The sequence below is a fragment of the Chiloscyllium punctatum genome, chromosome 18 (genome assembly GCF_047496795.1).
Source record: "Chiloscyllium punctatum isolate Juve2018m chromosome 18, sChiPun1.3, whole genome shotgun sequence".
NCBI lineage: Eukaryota > Metazoa > Chordata > Chondrichthyes > Orectolobiformes > Hemiscylliidae > Chiloscyllium > Chiloscyllium punctatum.
Window position 1 is genome coordinate 62,107,504 of NC_092756.1, and position 21,546 is coordinate 62,129,049.

Consider the following 21,546-nt stretch of genomic DNA (forward strand, 5'->3'; position numbering starts at 1 on the left):
AACTGCATTTCTAAAAAAGCACCATGGAACTTGTTAAACTTTATTGAGTCGCTTTTTCTCATCGATTCCCACACAGGTTTCCAACTCAGTTGGTATCCATGAGGCTCATGTCCAGGTGCAATCTGCATCAAATTGCACGGTTAGGTAAAAGGCAAGGAAAGTGGCATCTCGAACCGGCCCCGAGGTCAGACCTTCCTCACAATGTAATCTGTCCTTCTCGGATTGTAATGCTACCTCCGGTTTTAGGGTGGAACATTCTTTGGGAACCTTATTCTGCAAAACAGACACAGTGACTGAAACTATGCTGCACGGTATGATTTGGGACACGGCCTGCTCAGCTTTGTGCATTTCCCCTGTAGTCCGGTGTGTTTCATGTTCCGTGTAAACGTGAAAGTTGTCCTGTTTCGAGCAATGGGTGAAATCATTGAGCAAAGCAAGAATCGAAATTGCAGTAATGTCAAGTAGCTCATGGTAATTTGACCCAATCATAACCGATCATATATTCTCACGCACTCACAGATATATCTGTAGCTGAATCGAGTCTGAGAAGATAGACTCAGTTTACCAGTGACTTTTGTCTGGATTGATGGGCTATCGTTAACTGCTGAGAAATTGATATTGTAGACGGGCACATCCCAGCAGCTGTGCGAGTCGGAGAGGGATCATGGAACCCTTTTCACGTGAGTTTACATCTGTTGTTATGCAGGAACACAATTGGAAGTGCAAGAAAATGGAGTCGTTGGTAGTGTGGCCGAGCGGGCTAAGGCGCTGGATTAAGGCTCCAGTCTCGACAGAGGCGTGGGTTCGAATCCCACCGCTGCCATTTCTGCGGAGCAGCTAGTTTAAATGCTGTTTCGATCCCCTGCGGCATTTCTGTTTAAAACAGAAGCAAAATGAGTTTGCTTCCCGGGGAATTGATTGTGGTGTTGGAAAGTGCCGAATTTTCCCAAGTGTCTGTGCTGTCATGATCGTGTTCGCCTCCCGCGCGGAAAATCGCCAGCGGCTCTACTGTTGCTTTCTGTTCCAGGCAAGTTGAGCTTTTACTGGAACCGAATGGAGACTGCTATTTCATCGTTGTTGCGAAACAGAGTCCTACGGTGACTCGACTCGTCGTTATTTGGTTTTCTGGCCAATGAGAAAATCGTTCCAATGTATTTCGATGTCATATGTTATTGAATTTCTCCCACTTCCTTCATTTCAGTCCTGGAGTCATCGGAAGGGAAAGGTAATCTAATCGAGACTGTGAGTGGTGAAATTCACTTTTTATGGCCCATTCTTATTATGTTCTTTTTTTGTCTCTTTGCAGCATTGTCTGGGAAGTGGTGGTGCACTCAGGCTCCAGTATGTTTGAAAGAGTAGTTTGGAATTGCCCTGTTGTTAGTTGTGTGATTACGTTATGGCTCTTGCCCCCTGACTGTCTCACATTTAGCATTCATGCTCGCTGTGTCTGAAAATGCATTTGGTTTTCCCGTTTTGTTTGTGTTCCGTGTTAAATGCTTTCTGTTTTGCGATTCGCTCAATACATTACGAATTAACAGGGTTTCTGAGGTAACTTCCAGCTGCAAAAATCCTCAACTGAGAATCTGGGAAATTTTCACGGAGTATGGTCAGTCGGAGCAAAAGTAAGGAAGTCGTTCGTTTCTGCAGTGTTTCACAATGCTACCTTTCCCGTGAGCAGTCGAACAGACGAAAAGATTTTGCCACAGACTGCGACGGTAAGCTCCGCAAAAACGTAATTCTTTAAAGCAGGTGTAAGTGACACAACGTTGTTGGGGTACACCGCGTGGAAACAGATACTTCGGTGTATCTCGTCCATGCTCACCACATAGCCAAAATTAAACAAGTCCCATTAATCAACGAGCTAACGGAAACAGAAAGGTGAAAGGTCGAATGGCTTCAACTTTCAGTGCTGGATGCCACTGAGCTGCAGCGGGGACGACCGAGGCTTGTTTCTGTAGTGTAGTGGTCATCACGTTCGCCTTACGAGCCTTTCGCCTCAATACATTACGAATTAACAAGGTTTCTGAGGTAACTTCCAGCTGCAAAAATCCTCTGTGTGTGTGTGTGTGTGTGTCAGTCCCAGGCTGTGTGTTAGTGTGTGTGTCTGAGAGTGAGTGAGTCAGTCCCAGGCTCTGTGTGTGTGTGTGTGTGTGTGTGTGTGTGTGTGTGTGTGTGTGTGTGTGTGTGTGTGTGTGTGTGAGTGATTCAGTCGCAGGCTGTGTGTGCATGTGTCTGTGTGTGTGAGAGTGAGTCAGTTCCAAGCTGTGTGTGTGTGTGAGTGAGTCAGTCCCAGGCAGTGTGCGTATATCTCCGTCACAGTGAACCCCTCACACTCATTCCATCGCCATCACCCTGGCCCACTCACAGTCACCCCATCTCCGACTCCCTGACACACTCACAATCACTCCATCACTGTCACCCTGACCCTCTCACACTGACTCCATTTCCAACACCCTCACCATGACCGCCTCATACTCATCCATCACCGTCACCATGACCTGCTCACACTCTCCCATTGACAGTCACTATTTCCCCATCACGCACACTCCATAACAGTCACTATGATCCCCTCACACTCACTCCATCACCCTCACCCTGACCCCCACACACTCACTTCCTCACTGTCACCCTGAACCCCTCACACTCGCTCCATCACGCTCATCCTGACGCACTCACACCCCCTCCATCACCTGAGACCCCCACGCACTCACTCCATCACCGTTGCCCTGACCCCCTCACACCTACTCCACCACAACCCACCTTTTCCCTGACACTCACTCCATCACTGTCACCCTGACCCTCTCACTCTCACTCCATCGCCGTCACCCTGAACCCTTCACACTCACTCCATCACCATCACACTGATCCCTTCACACTCACTCCATCACTGTCACAATGACCCCCTCACACTCACTCCATGATACTCTCCCTGACCCCTCACACTCACGCCATCACTGTCACACTGACCCCCCTCACACTCATTCCATCGCCATCACACTGACCCTCTCACACTCATTCCATTGCCATCACAGTGACCCCCTCACACTCACTCCATCACTGCCAATTTGATCCCCTCACAATCACTCAATCACCCTCACCCTGACACTGTCACACTTACTTTATTGCCGTCACACTGACCCCCTCACACACACTCCATCACAGTCACCCTGACCCCCTCACACTCTGCCAGTCACAGACATTATGACCCACTAACACTCACTCCATAACCGTCACCACGATCCCCTCAAACTCACTCCACCACCGTCTTCCTGAACCCCTCACACTCACTCCATCACTGTCACACTGACCCCCTCACACTCACTCCATCAACGTCATCATGACCCCCAAACTGTCCCTCCATCACCCTCACTCTGATCCCCTCACACTCACTCCATCACCGTCATTACGACCCCCTCACACTCACTCTATCACTGTCACCCTGACCCCCTCAGACTCACTCCATCACCCTCACCCTGACCCCCTCACACTCATTCCTTCACTGTCACACTGACCCCCTCACTGTAACCATGACCCCCTCACACTCGCTCCATCACCGTCATCCTGACCCCCTCACACTCACGTGATTACAGTCACACTGAATCCCTCACACTCACTCCAATACCGTCACACTCATCCGCTCACATTCACTCCATCACCATCACCCTGACCCCCTCATACTCACTCTATCACCATCACCCTGACCCCCTCACACTCACTCCATCACTATCATCCTGACCCCCTCACACTCACTCCATCACCGTCACCGTGAGCCCTTCACACTCACTCCATCATTGTTACCCTGACCATCTCACACTCACTCCATCAACGTCACACTGAACCCCTCACACTCACTCCATCTCCATCACCCTGACCCTCTCACACTCACTCCATCACTCTCCCCCTGACCAATCACACTCACTCCAGCACCGTCACCCTGACCGCCTCACACTCTCTCCATCAATGTCAACCTGACCCCCTCACACTCACTCCATCAACGTCAACCGGACGCCCTCACACTCACTCCATCACAGTCACACTCATCTCCCCACATACACTCCATCCCCACCGCCCTGACCCACTCACACTCACTCCATCACTGTCACCATGACCCCCTCACACTCACTTCATCACCATCACCATGACCCCCTCACACTCACTCCATCATCATCAACTTGTCCCATTCACACTCACTCCATCATCATCATCCTGACCCCCTCACACTCTCTCCATCACCTCCCTCTGACCCATCACACTCACTTCATCACCGTCACACTGAGCCCTACACACTCAATGCATCAGTGTCATCCTGTCCCCCTTACACTCACTCCACCCCGTCAGAATGACCGCCTCACATTCACTCCATCAACATCACCCTGACCCCCTCACACTCACTCCATCACCGTCAGCTGACACCCTCACACTTACTCCATCACCATTACCTGACACCCTCACACTCACTCCATCACCATTACCATCATCACGACCCACTCACAGTCACTCCATCACTGTCAGACTGTTCCCCTCGCACTCACTCCATCAAAGTCACTATGAGCCCCTCACACTCACTCCATCACTGTAACTCTGACCCCCTCACGCTCACTCCATCACTGTCAACCTGACCCCCTCACACTCAATCAGTCACCCAGGAACCCTCACACCCACTCCATCACCGCCACCCTGACCCCCTCACACTCATGCCATCACGGTCACACTGAACCACTCACACTCACTCCATCACGCTCACCATGACCGCCCTCACACTCATTCCATCAACATCACCCTGACTTCCTTACACTCACTACATCTACGTTACCCTGACCCCTCACTCTCCATCACTGTCACCCTGACCCCCTCATATTCACTCCAGCACCATCACCCAGACGCCCTCACAATCACTCCATCACCGTCGCACTGATGCCCTCACACTCACTCCATCTCCACATCACGACCCCCTCACACTCACTCCATCACCATCACCCCGAACCCCTCACACTCACTCCGTCACAGTCACCCTGACACCGTCACACTCACTCCATCACCCTCACCCTGAACCCCTCACACTCACTCCATCTTCGTCACAATGACCCCCTCACTCTCCATAATGGCCACCCTGACACCCTCACACTCACTCCATCACCGTCAACCTGACCCCCTCACACTCACTCCATCACCGCCACCCTGACCCCCTCACACGCATGCCTTCAGCGTCACACTGATCGCCTCACACTCACTCCATCAACATCACCCTAACCCCCTCATACTCACTCCATCAACCTCACCCTGACCCCCTCGCACTCAGTCCATCATGTTATCCTGACCACCTCACATTCACTGCATCACTGTCAAACTGATCGCCTCACACTCACTCCATTACTGTCACCCTAACTCCCTCACACTCACTCCATCAACCTCACCCTGACCCCCTCACACTCACTCCATCATGTTATGCTGACCACCTCACATTCACTCCATCACTGTCAGACTGTTCCCCTCGCACTCACTCCATCAAAGTCACTATGACCCCCTCACACTCACTCCATCACTGTAACTCTGACCCCCTCACGCTCACTCCATCACTGTCAACCTGACCCCCTCACACTCACTCAATCAGTCACCCAGGAACCCTCACACTCACTTCATCACCATCACCCTGACCCCCTCACAATCATTCCCTCACCGTCACCCTGAAACCCTCACACTCACTCCATCACCATCACCCTGACCCCCTCACACGCATGCCATCACCGTCACACTGATCCCCTCCCACTCACTCCATTACTGTCACACTGACCGCCTCACACTCCATCAAAGTCATCATGACCCCCAAACTGTCCCTCCATCACCCTCACTCTGATCCCCTCACACTCAGTCCATCATGTTATGCTGACCACCTCACATTCACTCCATCACTGTCAGACTGTTCCCCTCGCACTCACTCCATCAAAGTCACTATGACCCCCTCACACTCACTCCAACACTGTCACCCTGACCCCCTCACACTCACTCCATCACTGTCAACCTGACCCCCTCACACTCACTCAATCAGTCACCCAGGAACCTTCACACTCACTCCATCAACGTCACACTGATCCCCTCACATTCACTCCATCACCATCACCCTGACCCCCTCACACGCATGCCATCACCGTCACACTGATCCCCTCCCACTCACTCAATCACTGTCACACTGACCCCCTCACACTCACTCCATCAACGTCATCATGACCCCCAAACTGTCCCTCCATCACCCTCACTCTGATCCCCTCACACTCACTCCATCACCGTCATTACGACCCCCTCACACTCACTCTATCACTGTCACCCTGACCCCCTCAGACTCACTCCATCACCCTCACCCTGACCCCCTCACACTCATTCCTTCACTGTCACACTGACCCCCTCACTGTAACCATGACCCCCTCACACTCGCTCCATCACCGTCATCCTGACCCCCTCACACTCACGTGATTACAGTCACACTGAATCCCTCACACTCACTCCAATACCGTCACACTCATCCCCTCACATTCACTCCATCACCATCACCCTGACCCCCTCATACTCACTCTATCACCATCACCCTGACCCCCTTACTCTCACTCCATCACTGTCAACCTGAGCGCCTCACCCTCACTCCATCACCGTCACACTCTTCTCCCCACACTCACTCTGTCCCCAATGCCCTGACGCCCTCACACTCACCTCATCATCATCACGCTGACCGCCTCCCACTCACTCGATCAATGTCACCCTGACAACCCCCACACTCACTCCATCATCATCAACTTGTCCCATTCACAATCTCTCCATCACCATCATCCTGACCCCCTCACACTCACTCCATCACTATCATCCTGACCCCCTCACACTCACTCCATCACCGTCACCGTGAGCCCTTCACACTCACTCCATCATTGTTACCCTGACCCTCTCACACTCACTCCATCACTCTCCCCCTGACCAATCACACTCACTCCAGCACCGTCACCCTGACCGCCTCACACTCTCTCCATCAATGTCAACCTGACCCCCTCACACTCACTCCATCAACGTCAACCGGACGCCCTCACACTCACTCCATCACAGTCACACTCATCTCCCCACAAACACTCCATCCCCACCGCCCTGACCCACTCACACTCACTCCATCACTGTCACCATGACCCCCTCACACTCACTTCATCACCATCACCATGACCCCCTCACACTCACTCCATCATCATCAACTTGTCCCATTCACACTCACTCCATCATCATCATCCTGACCCCCTCACACTCTCTCCATCACCTCCCTCTGACCCCATCACACTCACTTCATCACCGTCACACTGAGCCCTACACACTCAATGCATCAGTGTCATCCTGTCCCCTTTACACTCACTCCACCCCGTCAGAATGACCGGCTCACATTCACTCCATCAACATCACCCTGACCCCCTCACACTCACTCCATCACCGTCATCTGACACCCTCACACTTACTCCATCACCATTACCTGACACCCTCACACTCACTCCATCACCATTACCATCATCACGACCCACTCACACACACTCCATCACTGTCACCCATGCCCCCCTCACACTCACTCCATCACCATCACGCTGACCCCCTCACACTCACTCCATCATCGTCACCCTGAAACCCTCGCACTCACTCTATCACCGTCACACTGATCCCCTCACACTCACCCCATTAACGTCACACTGATCCCCTCACACTCACTCCATCACCGTCACCTTGACCTCCTCACACGCATTCCATCACGGTCACACTGATCCCCTCACACTCACTCCATCATTGTCACACTGATCCCCTTACACTCACTCCATTACCATCACACTGATCCCCTCACACTTATTCCATCACTGTCACCCTGACCCTCACACTCACTCCATCACCATCATACTGAGTCTGTCATGTTCACACCATTAGCATCTTCCTGCCCACCTCACACTCACTCGATATCCGCCACCCTGACCCTAGCACACTCACTCCGTCAACCTCACGCTGACCCCCTCACACTCACTCCATCATGTCATCCTGACCACCTCACATTCACTCCATCCCCTTCGCCCTGACGCCTCACACTCACCATCACTGTCACCCTGATCCCCTCACACTCACTCCATCAAAGTCACCATGACACCCTCACACTCACACCATCACTGTCACACTGATCCCCTCACACTCAATCCATCGTGGTCACCCATGCCCCTCTCACAATCACTCCATCACCATCACACTGACCCCCTCACACTCACTCCATCATCGTCACCCTGAAACCCTCACACTCACTCTATCACTGTCACACAGATCCTCTCACACTCACTCCATCAACGTCATCCTGACCCACTCACACTCACTCCATAATCGTCATCCTTACCCCCTCACACTCACTCCATCAAAGTCACCATGACACCCTCACACTCACACCATCACTGTCACACTGATCCCCTCACACTCAATCCATCATGGTCACCCATGCCCCTCTCACAATCACTCCATCACCATCACCCTGACCCCCTCACACTCACTCCATCATCGTCACCCTGAAACCCTCACACTCACTCTATCACTGTCACACTGATCCCCTCACACTCACTCCATCAACGCCACCCTGACCCCCTCACAGGCATGCCATCACCGTCCCACTGATCCCCTCATACTCACTCCATCACTGTCACACTGATCCCCTCACACTCACTCCATCACGGTCACGCATTCCCCCTTACAATCACTCCATCAACGGCATCCAGATCCCCTCGCACTCTCTCCACCACCGTCATCCTCTCCCCCTCACACTCACTCCATCACCGACACATTGACACCCTCACACTCACTCCATCGCCGTCACACTGAACCTTTCACACTCACTCCATCAGTGTCATCCTGACCCCCTCATACTCACTCCATCAACGTCACCCTGACCCCCTCACATTCACTCCATCATCCTCACCCTGACGCCCTCACAATCACTCCTTCACCGTCACCCTGTCACCCTCACACTCACTCCATCACTGTCACACTCATGCCCTCACACTCACTCCATCACACTCACTCTGACCTCCTCATCCTCACTCCATCACCGTCACACTCATCTCCCCACACTTACTCAATCCCCATTGCCCTGACCCCCTCACTCTCACTTCATCACCATCACGCTGACCACCTTCCACTCACTCCATCACTGTTACCCTGACCCACTCACTCTCACTCCATCACCGTCACACTGACCATCTCACACACACTCGATCACAGTCACCCTGACTCCCTCACACTCAGTTCAACACCGTCACCATGACCCACACACACTCACTCCATCACCGTCACACCAGCATGTGCACACTTTGTAGCTGGCACGGTGACACAGTGGTTAGCACTGATGCATCATAGCACCAGAGATCCGGGATCAATGACCGCCTCAGGCGACTGACTGTGTGCAGTTTGCACATTCTCCCCGTGTCTGCGTGGGTTTCATTCGGGTGCTCCGGTTTCCTCCCACAGTCCAATGATGTGCAGACCAGGTGAATTGGCCATGCTAAATTGCCCGCAGTGTTAGGTAAGGGGTAAATGTAGAGATATGGGTGGGTTGAGGGTCAGTGTGGACCTGTTGGCCCAAAGGGCCTGTTTCCACACTGTAATGTAATCTAATCTCTGTCATCCTAACCCCCCTCATACTCACTCCATCACCATCATCCTGACCCCCATACAATCACTCTATCACAGTCACCCTGACTCCCTCTCACTCACTTCATCACCGTCCCACTGAACCCCTCACACTCACTCAATCACCGTCACCCTGACTTCCTCACACTCACTCCATCTACGTTATGCGGACCTCTCACTCTCACTCCATCACTGTCACACTGACTCCCTCATATTCACTCCATCACCATCACTCGGACGCCCTCACAATCACTCCATCACCCTCACCCTGACCCCCTCACACTCACTCCATCACCCACACCATGAGCTCCTCACACTCACTCCATCATGTTATCCTGACCACCTCACATTCACTCCATCACTGTCACACTGATCCCCTCGCACTCACACCATCAAAGTCACCCTGAACCCCTCACACTCACTCCATCACTGTCAACCTGACCCCCTCACACTCACTCAATCAGTCACCCAGGAACCCTCACACTCACTCCATCAACATCACCCTGACACCCTCACATTCACTCCATCACAGTCACCCTGAACCCCTCACAGGCATGCCATCACCGTCACACTGATCCCCTCACACTCAGTCCATCAACATCATCCTGACCCCTCGCACTCACTCCATCACCGTCACCCAGATCCCCTCACACTCACTCCATCACTGTCAAGCGGACCCCCTCACACTCACTCAATCAGTCACCCAGGAACCCTCACACTCACTCCATCACCATCACCCTGACCCCCTCACATTCACTCCATCACTGTCACCCTGACACCCTCACACTCACTCCATAAACGTCACACTGATCCCCTCACACTCGCGCCATCACCATCATCCTGTCCCCCTCACGCTCACTCCATCACCGTCACATTGACACCCTCACACTCACTGCATCGCCATCACGCTGAACTCCTCACACTCACTCCATCGCCGTCACACTGAACCCTTCACAGTCAATCCATCACTGTCATCCTGACCCCCTCACACTCACTCCAACGTCACCCTGACACCCTCACACTCACTCCATCATCCTCACCCTGACGCCCTCACAATCACTCCCCCGTCACCCTGACACCCTCACACTCACTCCATCACACTCACTCTGTCGTCCTCACCCTCACTCCATCACCGTCACACTCATCTACCCACACTCACTCTATCACCACTGCCCTGACCCTCTCACACTCACTACATCACCATCACGCTGACCACCTCCGACTCACTCCATCACTGTCACCCTGACCCACTCACACTCACTCCATCATCATCAACTACTCCCATTCACACTCACTCCATCAATGTCACCCAGACGCCCTCACACTCACTCCATCAATGTCACCCTGACCCACTCACAATCACTCCATCCCCGTCATCCTGACCCCCTCGCACTCACTCCATCACCGTCACACTGATCCCCTCACACTCAGTCCATCACCGTCACGCTGACCACCTCACGCACACTCAATCACAGACACGTTGACTCCCTCGCACTCACTTCAACACCGTCACCATGACCCACACACACTCACTCCATCACCGTCATGCCAGCCCACGCACACTTTGTGGGTGGCACGGTGGCACAGTGGTTCACACTTCTGCCTCATAGCACCAGAGACCCGGGTTCAATTCCCGCCTCAGGCAACTGACTGTTTGGTGTTTTCATGTTCTCGCCATATCTGCGTGGGTATCCTTCGGGTGCTCCAGTTTCCTCCCACAGTCCAAAGATGTGCAGGTCAGGTGAATTGGCCATGCTAAATTGCCCGTAGTTTTAAGTAAGGGGTAAATGTATGGGTATGGGTGGGTTGCGGGTCAGTGTGGACTTGAGTGGCCGAAGGGCATGTTTCCACACTGTAATGTAATCAAATCTAAACATTCGATCTCTGTCATCCAAACCAACTCACACTTACTCAATTCCTGTGACCCAACCCCTCACACTCACTCCATCACCGTCACACTGATCCCCTCACACTCACTCCATCACCGTCACACTGATCCCCTCTCACTCACTCCATCAACGTCACCTGACCCCCTCACGATCACTCCATCACAGTCACACTGTCTCCCTCGCACTCACTCCATCACCGTCATCTTGTCCCCCTCACACTCAGTCCATCATTGTCACACTGACCCCTCACACTCCGTCCATCAATGTCACACTGACCCTCTCACACTCACTCCATTACCATCACCCCCACCCCTTCACTCTCACTCCGTCACGATCAACCTGTCCCCTTCATACTCACTCCATCAGTCACCCTGACACTCTCACACTCACTCCATTGCCTTCACCCTGACCCCTCACACTATCACCATCACCGTCACCCAGATGGCCTCACAATCACTCCATCACCATCACCCTAACTCCTCACACTCCTCCATCACTGTCACACTGACCCCCTCACACTCACTCCATCAATGTCATCATGACCCCCTCACACTCTCTCCATCATCATCACCCTGACACAATCACACTCACACCATCATCATCACCCTGTCCCACTCACACTCACTCCATCCACGTCACCCTGACCCCCTCACACTCACTCCATCACCATCATCCTAACCCCCTCACACACACTCCACCACCATCACCCTGACACCCTCACACTCACTCCATCACCGTCACACTGTCTCCCTCACACTCACTCCATCACCATCATCCTAACCCCCTCACACACACTCCACCACCATCACCCTGACACCCTCACACTCACTCCATCACCGTCACACTGTCTCCCTCACACTCACTCCATCACCATCACCCTGACTCTGTCACACTCACTCCATCACCGTCACACTTAACCCCTCACACTCAATCCATCACCATCAGTCTTACCCCTTCACACTCACTCCATCCCTGTCTCACTTAACCCCTCTCACTCACTCCGTCAATGTCACCCTGAACCCCACACACTACTCCATCACCGTCACACCGGCCCACTCACACTCGCTCCATCACTGTCACCCTGAAGCACTCACACTAACTCCATCACCGTCTCCCTGAATGCCTCAGACTCTCTACATCACCGTCACATTTAACCCCTTATTTCACTCCATCACTGTCCCCCTGACCACCTCACACTCACTCCATGACAGTCACACTGACACCCTCACACTCACTCCATCAATTTCACCCTGACACCCTCACCCTCACTCCATCACCATCACATTGACCCTCTCACACTCACTCCATCTCGGTCACACAAACCCCCTCACACTCACTCGATCACTTTCACCCTAACCCCGTCACAATCATTCCATCACCATCACCCTTAACGACTCACACTCACTCCATCCCCGTCACCCTGACTCCCTCACTCTCACTTCATCACCATCAGAATGACCTCCACACTCTCACTCCAACACCGTTACATTGGTCCACGCACACTCACTCCATCACTGCCACCCTAAACGCCTCACACTCACTTCTTCACCGTAACACTTAACCCCTCTCACTCACTCGATCAATGTCCCCCTGACCAATTCACACTCACTCCATCACAATCACCCTTAATCCCTCACACTCACTCCATCCCCATAACACTTAAACCTGCACACTCACTCCATCACTGTCACCCTGACACCCTCACAATCACACCGTCACCATCACCCTGACCCCATCACATTCCTCTATCACAGTTACCCTGACTCCCTTACACTCACTCCAACACCGACACACTTACACACTCACACTCATTCCATCAATGTCACCCTGACCAACTCACACTCACTCCATCACCATCACACTGATCCCCTCACACTCACTCCATCCCCGTCACACTTGACCAGTCACACTCACTCCATCCACGTCACACTTAATCCCTCACACTCACTCCATTACCGTCACACTGACCTACTCACACACACTCTATCACCGTCAGCCTGACCCCCTCACACACACTCCATCACCGTCACACTGACCCCCTCACACTCACTCTATCACCGTCACACTGATCCCCTCACACTCACTCCATCACTGTGAACCTGATCCCCTCACACTCACTCCATCAACGTCAAACATACACCCTCACTCTCACTCCATCAATGTCACCCTGACCAAATCACACTCACTCCATCACCGTCACCCTGACATGCTCACACTCACTTCATAACCATCACCCTCACCCCCTCACACTCACTCCATCACTGTCAATCTTAACCCCTCACACTCACTCTGTCCACGTCACAATTAAACCCTCACACTCACTCCATCAATGTCATCCTGACCAACTCATACTCACTCCATCACCGTCACTCCATCACCATAACACTGAACCCCTCATACTCTCTCCATCGCCGTCACACGGACCACCTCACACTCACTCTATCACAGTCACCCTGAACCCCCACACCCACTCCATCACCGTCACACTGACCCCCTCACACTCACTCTATCACCGTCACACTGATCCCCTCACACTCACTCCATCACTGTGAACCTGATCCCCTCACACTCACTCCATCAACGTCAAACATACACCCTCACTCTCACTCCATCAATGTCACCCTGACCAAATCACACTCACTCCATCACCGTCACCCTGACATGCTCACACTCACTTCATAACCATCACCCTCACCCCCTCACACTCACTCCATCACTGTCAATCTTAACCCCTCACACTCACTCTGTCCACGTCACAATTAAACCCTCACACTCACTCCATCAATGTCATCCTGACCAACTCATACTCACTCCATCACCGTCACTCCATCACCATAACACTGAACCCCTCATACTCTCTCCATCGCCGTCACACGGACCACCTCACACTCACTCTATCACAGCCACCCTGAACCCCCACACCCACTCCATCATCGTCATTCTGACTCCCTCACACTCACTCCATCCACGTCACACTTAACCCCTCACACTCACTCCATGAATGTCACCATGACCAAGTCACACTCACTCCATCATTGTCACCCAGACCCCCTCACACTCACGGCATCACTGTCAAACTGACCCCCTCACACTCATTCCATCATCGTCAAACATAAACCCTCACACTCACTCCATCAATGTCACCCTGACCAACTCACACTCACTCCATCACCGACACCCTGACTCACTCACACGCACTTCATCACCATCAACATGACCCCCACACACTCAGTCCATCGCCGTCACACCAGCCCACTCACACTCACTCCATCAAAGTCTCCCTGAACCCCTCACACTCACTCCATCACCGTCATGCTATACCCATCACACTCACTCCATCAATGTCCCGCTGACCCCCTCACACTCACTCCATCACTGTCAACCTGACACGCTCACACACACTTCATCAGTGTCAGCCTGACCCCCTCACACTCACTCTATCACAGTCACACTGACCCCTCACACTCAATCACCATGACACCATGACCCGGCACACTCACACTATCACAGTCGCACTTAATCCCCCACACTCACTTCATCACCGTCACCCTGACCCCTCACACTCACTCGATCACCAGCCCCCTCATATTCACTCCATCACAGTCACACTTACTCCCTCACACTCACTTCATCACCGTCACCATGGCGACCACACACTCACCCCATCACCGTCACCCTGCCCCCTAATACTCACCCCATCCCCATCACCATCACCCTGACCCCCTTACACTCACTCCATCACCGTCACTCTGACCCCCTCACAGTGACTCCATCATTGTCACCCTTACCGCCTCACACTCACTCTATCACCATCGCACTGACCCTCTCACATTCACTCCATACCCGTCACGCTTAACACCCTCACACTCACTTCATCACCCACACCCTGACCCCTCACACTCAATCACCATCACCCTGGCCCCCTCACACTCACTCTATCACCGACACACTGACCCCCTCACACTCACTCCATCACTGTCACTCTGAACCCCTCACACACACTCCATAAACGTCACACTGACACCCTGACACTCCCTCCATCACCCTTACCCTGACCACCGCACGCTCACTCCATCAGCGTCACCCTGCCCTCAACACTCACCCCATCACCATCATCCTAACCCCCATACACTCACTCCATCACCGTCAAACTGAACTGTCACACTCACTCCGCCACCGTCGCCCTGATCCTGTCACACTCACTCCATCACCGTCACCCTAACCGTCACACTAACCCTAACCCTAACCCCAAACCCCACCGCAACCGATCAGTGCAGGGCTCAATTTACATGAGGCCAGGGATCCAGTATGCTAATGGCATGGATCTAGTTCAACGATTTCTGATATCAAGTACAGAGATGCAGGGATCAGGTACATTAATCACAGGGATACCATTCTTTGATCGCTGGGATCAAGTGCAGTGAGTGCATGTATCGGGTACAATGAACCCAGGGATCGACAATGTTCTGTGCAGATTTCAAGAAGAGTCAGTGCAGAGATTGAGTACATTGACTGCAGAGATCTAGTTCAACGATCACTGGGATCGAGTACAGTGAGTGCACTTTGAGCCCAACGATTGACTACGATCTGTGAAATTTTCGACTAGAGTCTGCCCATGAATCGAGTACACTGACTGCAGAGATCTAGTTCAATGATCGCTGGGATCAAGTACAGTGAGTCCAGGGATCGAGTATGCTCAGTGCAGGGATCAAGTACAGTGAGGACAGTGATCGAGTACGATCAGTGCATGGATCATGTGCAGTGAGCGAAGGGATCCAGTGCAATGACTGAAGGGATCTCGTTCAATGATCGCTCGGATCAAGTGCAGTGAGTGCAGGGATCGGGTACAATCATACCAGGGATCAAGATCAGTGATTGCTATGATCAAATACAGTGAGGTCAGGCTTCGAGTACGGGGACTGCATGGATCTAGTTCAATGCTCCATGGGATCTAGTACAGTGAAGGCAAGAATCAGATAGAATGAGCCCAGTGATCAAGTATGAGTTGTGTAGGGATCAAGTACAGTGAGCACAAGGATGCAGTATGATGACTGCAGGTATCTACTTCAATACTTACTGGGATCAAATACAAAGAATGCAGGGAGCAGGTACATTCATCCCAGGGATCGAGTTCAACGATCGCTGGATCCAGTCCAGAGATTGCAGTGCTCGCTTACAATGATCATCGGGAACTAGTTCAATGATAGCTGGGATCAAGTGCACTGAGGGCATGGATCGAGTACGGTGACTGCAGGGATCTAGTTCAATGGTCGCTGATATCGAGAACAGTGTGAAAAGGGAACGGGTAAAATGAGACCAGGGATCGACTCCGATTTGTGCAGGGATCGAGTACCATGACTGAAGGGATCTAGTTCAATAACTGGGATCAAATACAGTGAAAGCACGGAATCGAGTACGATGACCGAATGGATCTAGTTCAATGATCACTGGGAACGAGCACAGTGAAGCCAGGGATTATGCACAATGTGCCCAGGATTCAAGTACGTTCAGTGCAGGGATCAAGTACAGTGAGCACGGAGATCCAGTACGATGACTAAAGGGATCTAGTTGAATGATATCTGGGATTGAGTACAGTCAGCCTTGGGATCAGGTACAAAATGCCCAGGGATCGAGTACGATCATTGCATTGATTAAGTACAGTGAGCACAGGGATCCATTACATTGACTGCAGGGATCTAGTTCAATGATCACTGTGATCAAGTACAACTACTGCAGGAATCGGGTACAATAATCCCATGGATCTAGTTCAATGATTGCTGGGATCAAATACAGTGAGCACACGGTTCAGCTCTAATGAGCCCAAGAATCGACTATGATCCGTGCAGGGATCGAGTAGAGTCAGCACAGAGATCGAGTATATTGACTGCAGAGATCTAGTTCAACAAACGCTGGGATCGAGTACAGTGATTGCAGGGATCAGGTACAATGCCCCAGGGATTGAGTATGATCAGTTGAGGGATCAAGTACAGTCAGCACAAGGATCCAGTACGATGACTGCAGGTATCTAGTTCAATGATCACTTGGATCAAGTCAGAAAGCGCAGGATCGGGTTCAATCATACCAGGGATCGAGTTCAATTATCGCTGGGATCCAGTCCAGAGATTGCAGTGCTCAGTTGCAATCTTCCCAGGGAACTAGTTCAATGATTGCTGGGATCAAGTACAGTGAGGGCCGGGATCGAGTATGGAGACTGCAGGGATGTAGTTCAATGATCGCTGGGATCGAGTACAGTGTGGTCAGGGATCGGGTACAATGAGCCCAGGGATCGAGTGTGATCTGTGCAGTGATCGAATATCATGACTGTAGGGATCTAGCTCAGTGATAACTGTGAGCAAGTACAGTGAATGCAGGAATCGAGCATGATGACTGAAGGCATCTATTTCAATGATCGCTGGGACCGAGTACAATGAGGCCAGGGATCAGGTACAGCATTCCAAGGGATCAAGTGCGTTCAATGGAGGGATCAAGCACAGTGAGCACAATGATCCAGTACGTTGACTAAGGGGATTAGCTTAATGATCACTGGGATCGAGTACAGTGAGGGAAGGGATCGAATATGGTGACAGCGGGGATCTAGTTCAATGATGGCTGGGATCTAGCACAGTGAGCGCAGGGATTAGGTACAATAAAACTAGGGATTGATTACAATCTGTGCAGAGATCTAGTTCAATGATAACTGGTTATTAAGCGTTGTGAGTGAAGGGATCGAGAACAGTGACTGGAGGGATCCAGTTCAATGATCGCTGGGATCGAGTAAAATGAGGCCAGGGATCGGATACAATGTACCCAGGAATCAAGTATGATCAGTGCAGGAATCAAGTACTGTGTGCTCAGAGATCTGGTACGACGAATGAAGGGATCTAGTTCAATGATCACTGGGATCAAGAACAGAGAGGGCAGGGATCGGGAACTGTCATCCCAGGGATCTAGTTCAATGATCGCTTGGATCAGGTACAGTGAGGGCAGGGATCTAGTAAGATGACTGCTGGGAACTAGCTCAATGATTGCTGAGATTAAGTCCGTATACTGTAGCGATCTAGGACAGTGAGCGAAGGGATCCAGTATGATGAATGTAGGGATCGAGTTCAATGATCATGGGATCAAGTACAGAGAGCGCAGGGATCGTGTACGACGACTGCAGGGATCTAGTTGATTAATCGTTGTCATCAAGTGTAGTGAGGGTAGGGATCGGGTACCATCATCCCAGGGATGCAGTTCAATGATTGCTTGGATCAAGTACAGTGAGCGCAGGGAGAAGGTGCAATGTGAACAGGGATCGAGTTTGATCAGAGCAGGGACCAAGTACAGTGAACACAGGGATCCATTACGATGACTGCAGGGATCTAGTTCATTGTTGTGTGGGCTCAAGTCCAGAGAATACAAGGATCAGGTACAATCATCCCAGTGATCAGCTACTATCTGTGCAAGGATGGAGTAGAGTCAGCACAGTGATCGAGTACATTGACTGTCGAGATCTAGTTCAACGACCGCTGGGATCGTGTACTGGGAGGGCAGGGATCATGTACAATGAGCCCAGGGATCAAGTATGATCAGTGAAGCAATCAAGTACAGTGAGCACAGTAATCCATTACGATGACTGCATGGATTAGTTCAATGATTGCTGGGATCAAGTACAGAGAGTGCAGGGATCGGGTGCAATCATCCCAGGGATCTAGTTCAATGATCACTGGGAGATAGTATAGGGAGGGCAGAGATCGAGTACGATGACTGCAGGGAACGAGTTCAATGATCGCTGGGATCTAGTACAGTGAGTACAATGAGCCCAGGGATTGACTATGATCTGTGCAGGGATCGAGTAGAGTCAGTGCAGGGATCGAGGACATTATTGACTGCAGGGATCTCGTTCAATGATCGCTGGGATCGAGGACAGTGAGGGCAGGGATCTAGTTCAATGATCGTTGGGATCTCGTGCAGTGAGTGCATGGTTCGGGTACAATGAGCCCAGGGATCGACAATGATCTGTGCAGATTTCGTGAAGAGTCAGTGCAGAGATTGAGTACATTGACTGCAGAGATCCAGTTCAACGATCACTGGGATCGAGTACAGTGAATGTATGGATTGGTACATTGAGCCCAGGGATTGACTACGATCTGTGCAAGGTTCGACTAGAGTCTGCACAAGGATCGAGTACATTGACTGCAGAGATCTAGTTCAACGATCGCTGGGATCAAGTACTGTGAGGGTAGACCAGGTGCAATGAGTCCAGGGATCGAGTATGCTCAGTGCAAGGATCAAGTACAGTGAGGATAGGGATCGAGTACGATCAGTGCATAGATTAAGTGCAATGAGCGCAGTGATCCAGTACAATGACTGAAGGGATCTAGTTAAATGATCGCTCGGATCAAGTGAATTGAGTGCAGGGAACGGATACAATCAAGCCAGGGATTAAGTTCAATGATTGCAATGATCAAATACAGTGAGGGCAGGCTTCGAGTACAGTGACTGCAGAGATCTAGTTCAATGATCCATGGGACCTAGTACAGTGAGGGCAAGGATCAGGTACAATGAGCCCAAGGCATCAAGTACGATTTGTGTAGGGATCATTTGCAGTGAGCACAGAGATGCAGTACGATGACGAAAGGGATCTAGTTGAATTATATCTGGGATTGAGTACTGTAAGGCTTGGGATCACGTACAACATGTCCAGGGATCGAGTATGATCATTGCAGGGAAAAAGTACAGTGAGCACAAAGATCCATTACATTGACTGCGGGGATCTAGTTCAATGATCGCTGTGATCAAGTCCAGCTAGTGCAGGGATCGGGTACAATAATCCCAGGGATCTAGTTCAATGATTGCTGGGATCAAATACAGTGAGCACACGGTTCAGTTACAATGAGACCAAGGATCGACTACGATCGGTGCAGGGATCGAGTAGAGTCAGCACAGAGATCGAGTACATTGACGGCAGAGATCTAGTTCAACAAACGCTGGGATCGAGTACAGTGAGGGCAGGGATCAAGTACAATGCCCCAGGGATTGAGTATGATTAGTGCAGGGATTAAGTACAGTCAGCACAGGGATCCAGTACGATGACTGCAGGTATCTAGTTCAATGATCACTGGGATCAAGTCCAGAGAGCGCAGGGATCGGGTACAATTATACCAGGGATCGAGTTCAATTATCGCTGGGATCCAGTCCAGAGAGTGCAGTGCTCAGGTACAATCTTCCCAGGGAACTAGTTAAATGATTGCTGGGACCAAGTACATTGAGGTCAGGAATAGAGTATGGAGACTGCAGGGATCCAGTTCAATGATCGCTGGGATCGAGTACAGTATGGTCAGGGATCAGGTACAATGAGCCCAGGGATCATGGGCGATCTGTGCAGGGTTAGAATACCATGACTGATGGGACCTAGCTCAATGATAACTGGGATCAAGTACAGTGAGTGCCAGAATCGAGTATGATGACCGAAGGCATCTATTTCAATGATCGCTGGGACCGAGTACAATGAGGCCAGGATCAAGTGCGCTCAGTGCAGGGATCAAGTACAGTGAGCACAAAGATCCAGTACAATGACTGAAGGGATTAGGTTAATGATCGCTGGGATGGAATAGAGTGAGGGAAGGGATCGAGTACGGTGACAGCGGCGATCTAGTTCAATGATGGCTCGGATCTAGCACAGTGAGCGCAGGGATTGGGTACAATAAATCCAGGGATTGAGTACAAGCTGTGCAGAGATCTAGTTCAATGATAACTGGTTATCAAGCGTTGTGAGTGACGGGATCGAGGACATTGACTGGAGGGATCTAGTTCAATGATCGCTCGGATCGAGTAAAATGAGGCCAGGGATCAGACACAATGTGCCCATGAATCAAATATGATCAGTGCAGGAATCAAGTACTGTGTGAACAGAGATCGGGTACGATGACTGAAGGGATCTAGTTCAATGATCACTGGGATCAAGTACAGATAGAGCAGGGATCTAGTAAGATGACTGCAGGGA

At 51.5% G+C, this 21,546-nt stretch overlaps 1 non-coding gene across 1 annotated transcript; it reads left to right on the forward strand.

Annotated features, from left to right (window-relative positions):
- Nucleotides 1-741: 741 nt before the first annotated feature.
- On the forward strand, nt 742-823 carry trnal-aag (transfer RNA leucine (anticodon AAG)). Its single transcript has one exon. It is a non-coding gene; the product is annotated as a tRNA-Leu (tRNA).
- The last annotated feature ends 20,723 nt before the right edge of the window (nt 824-21,546 follow it).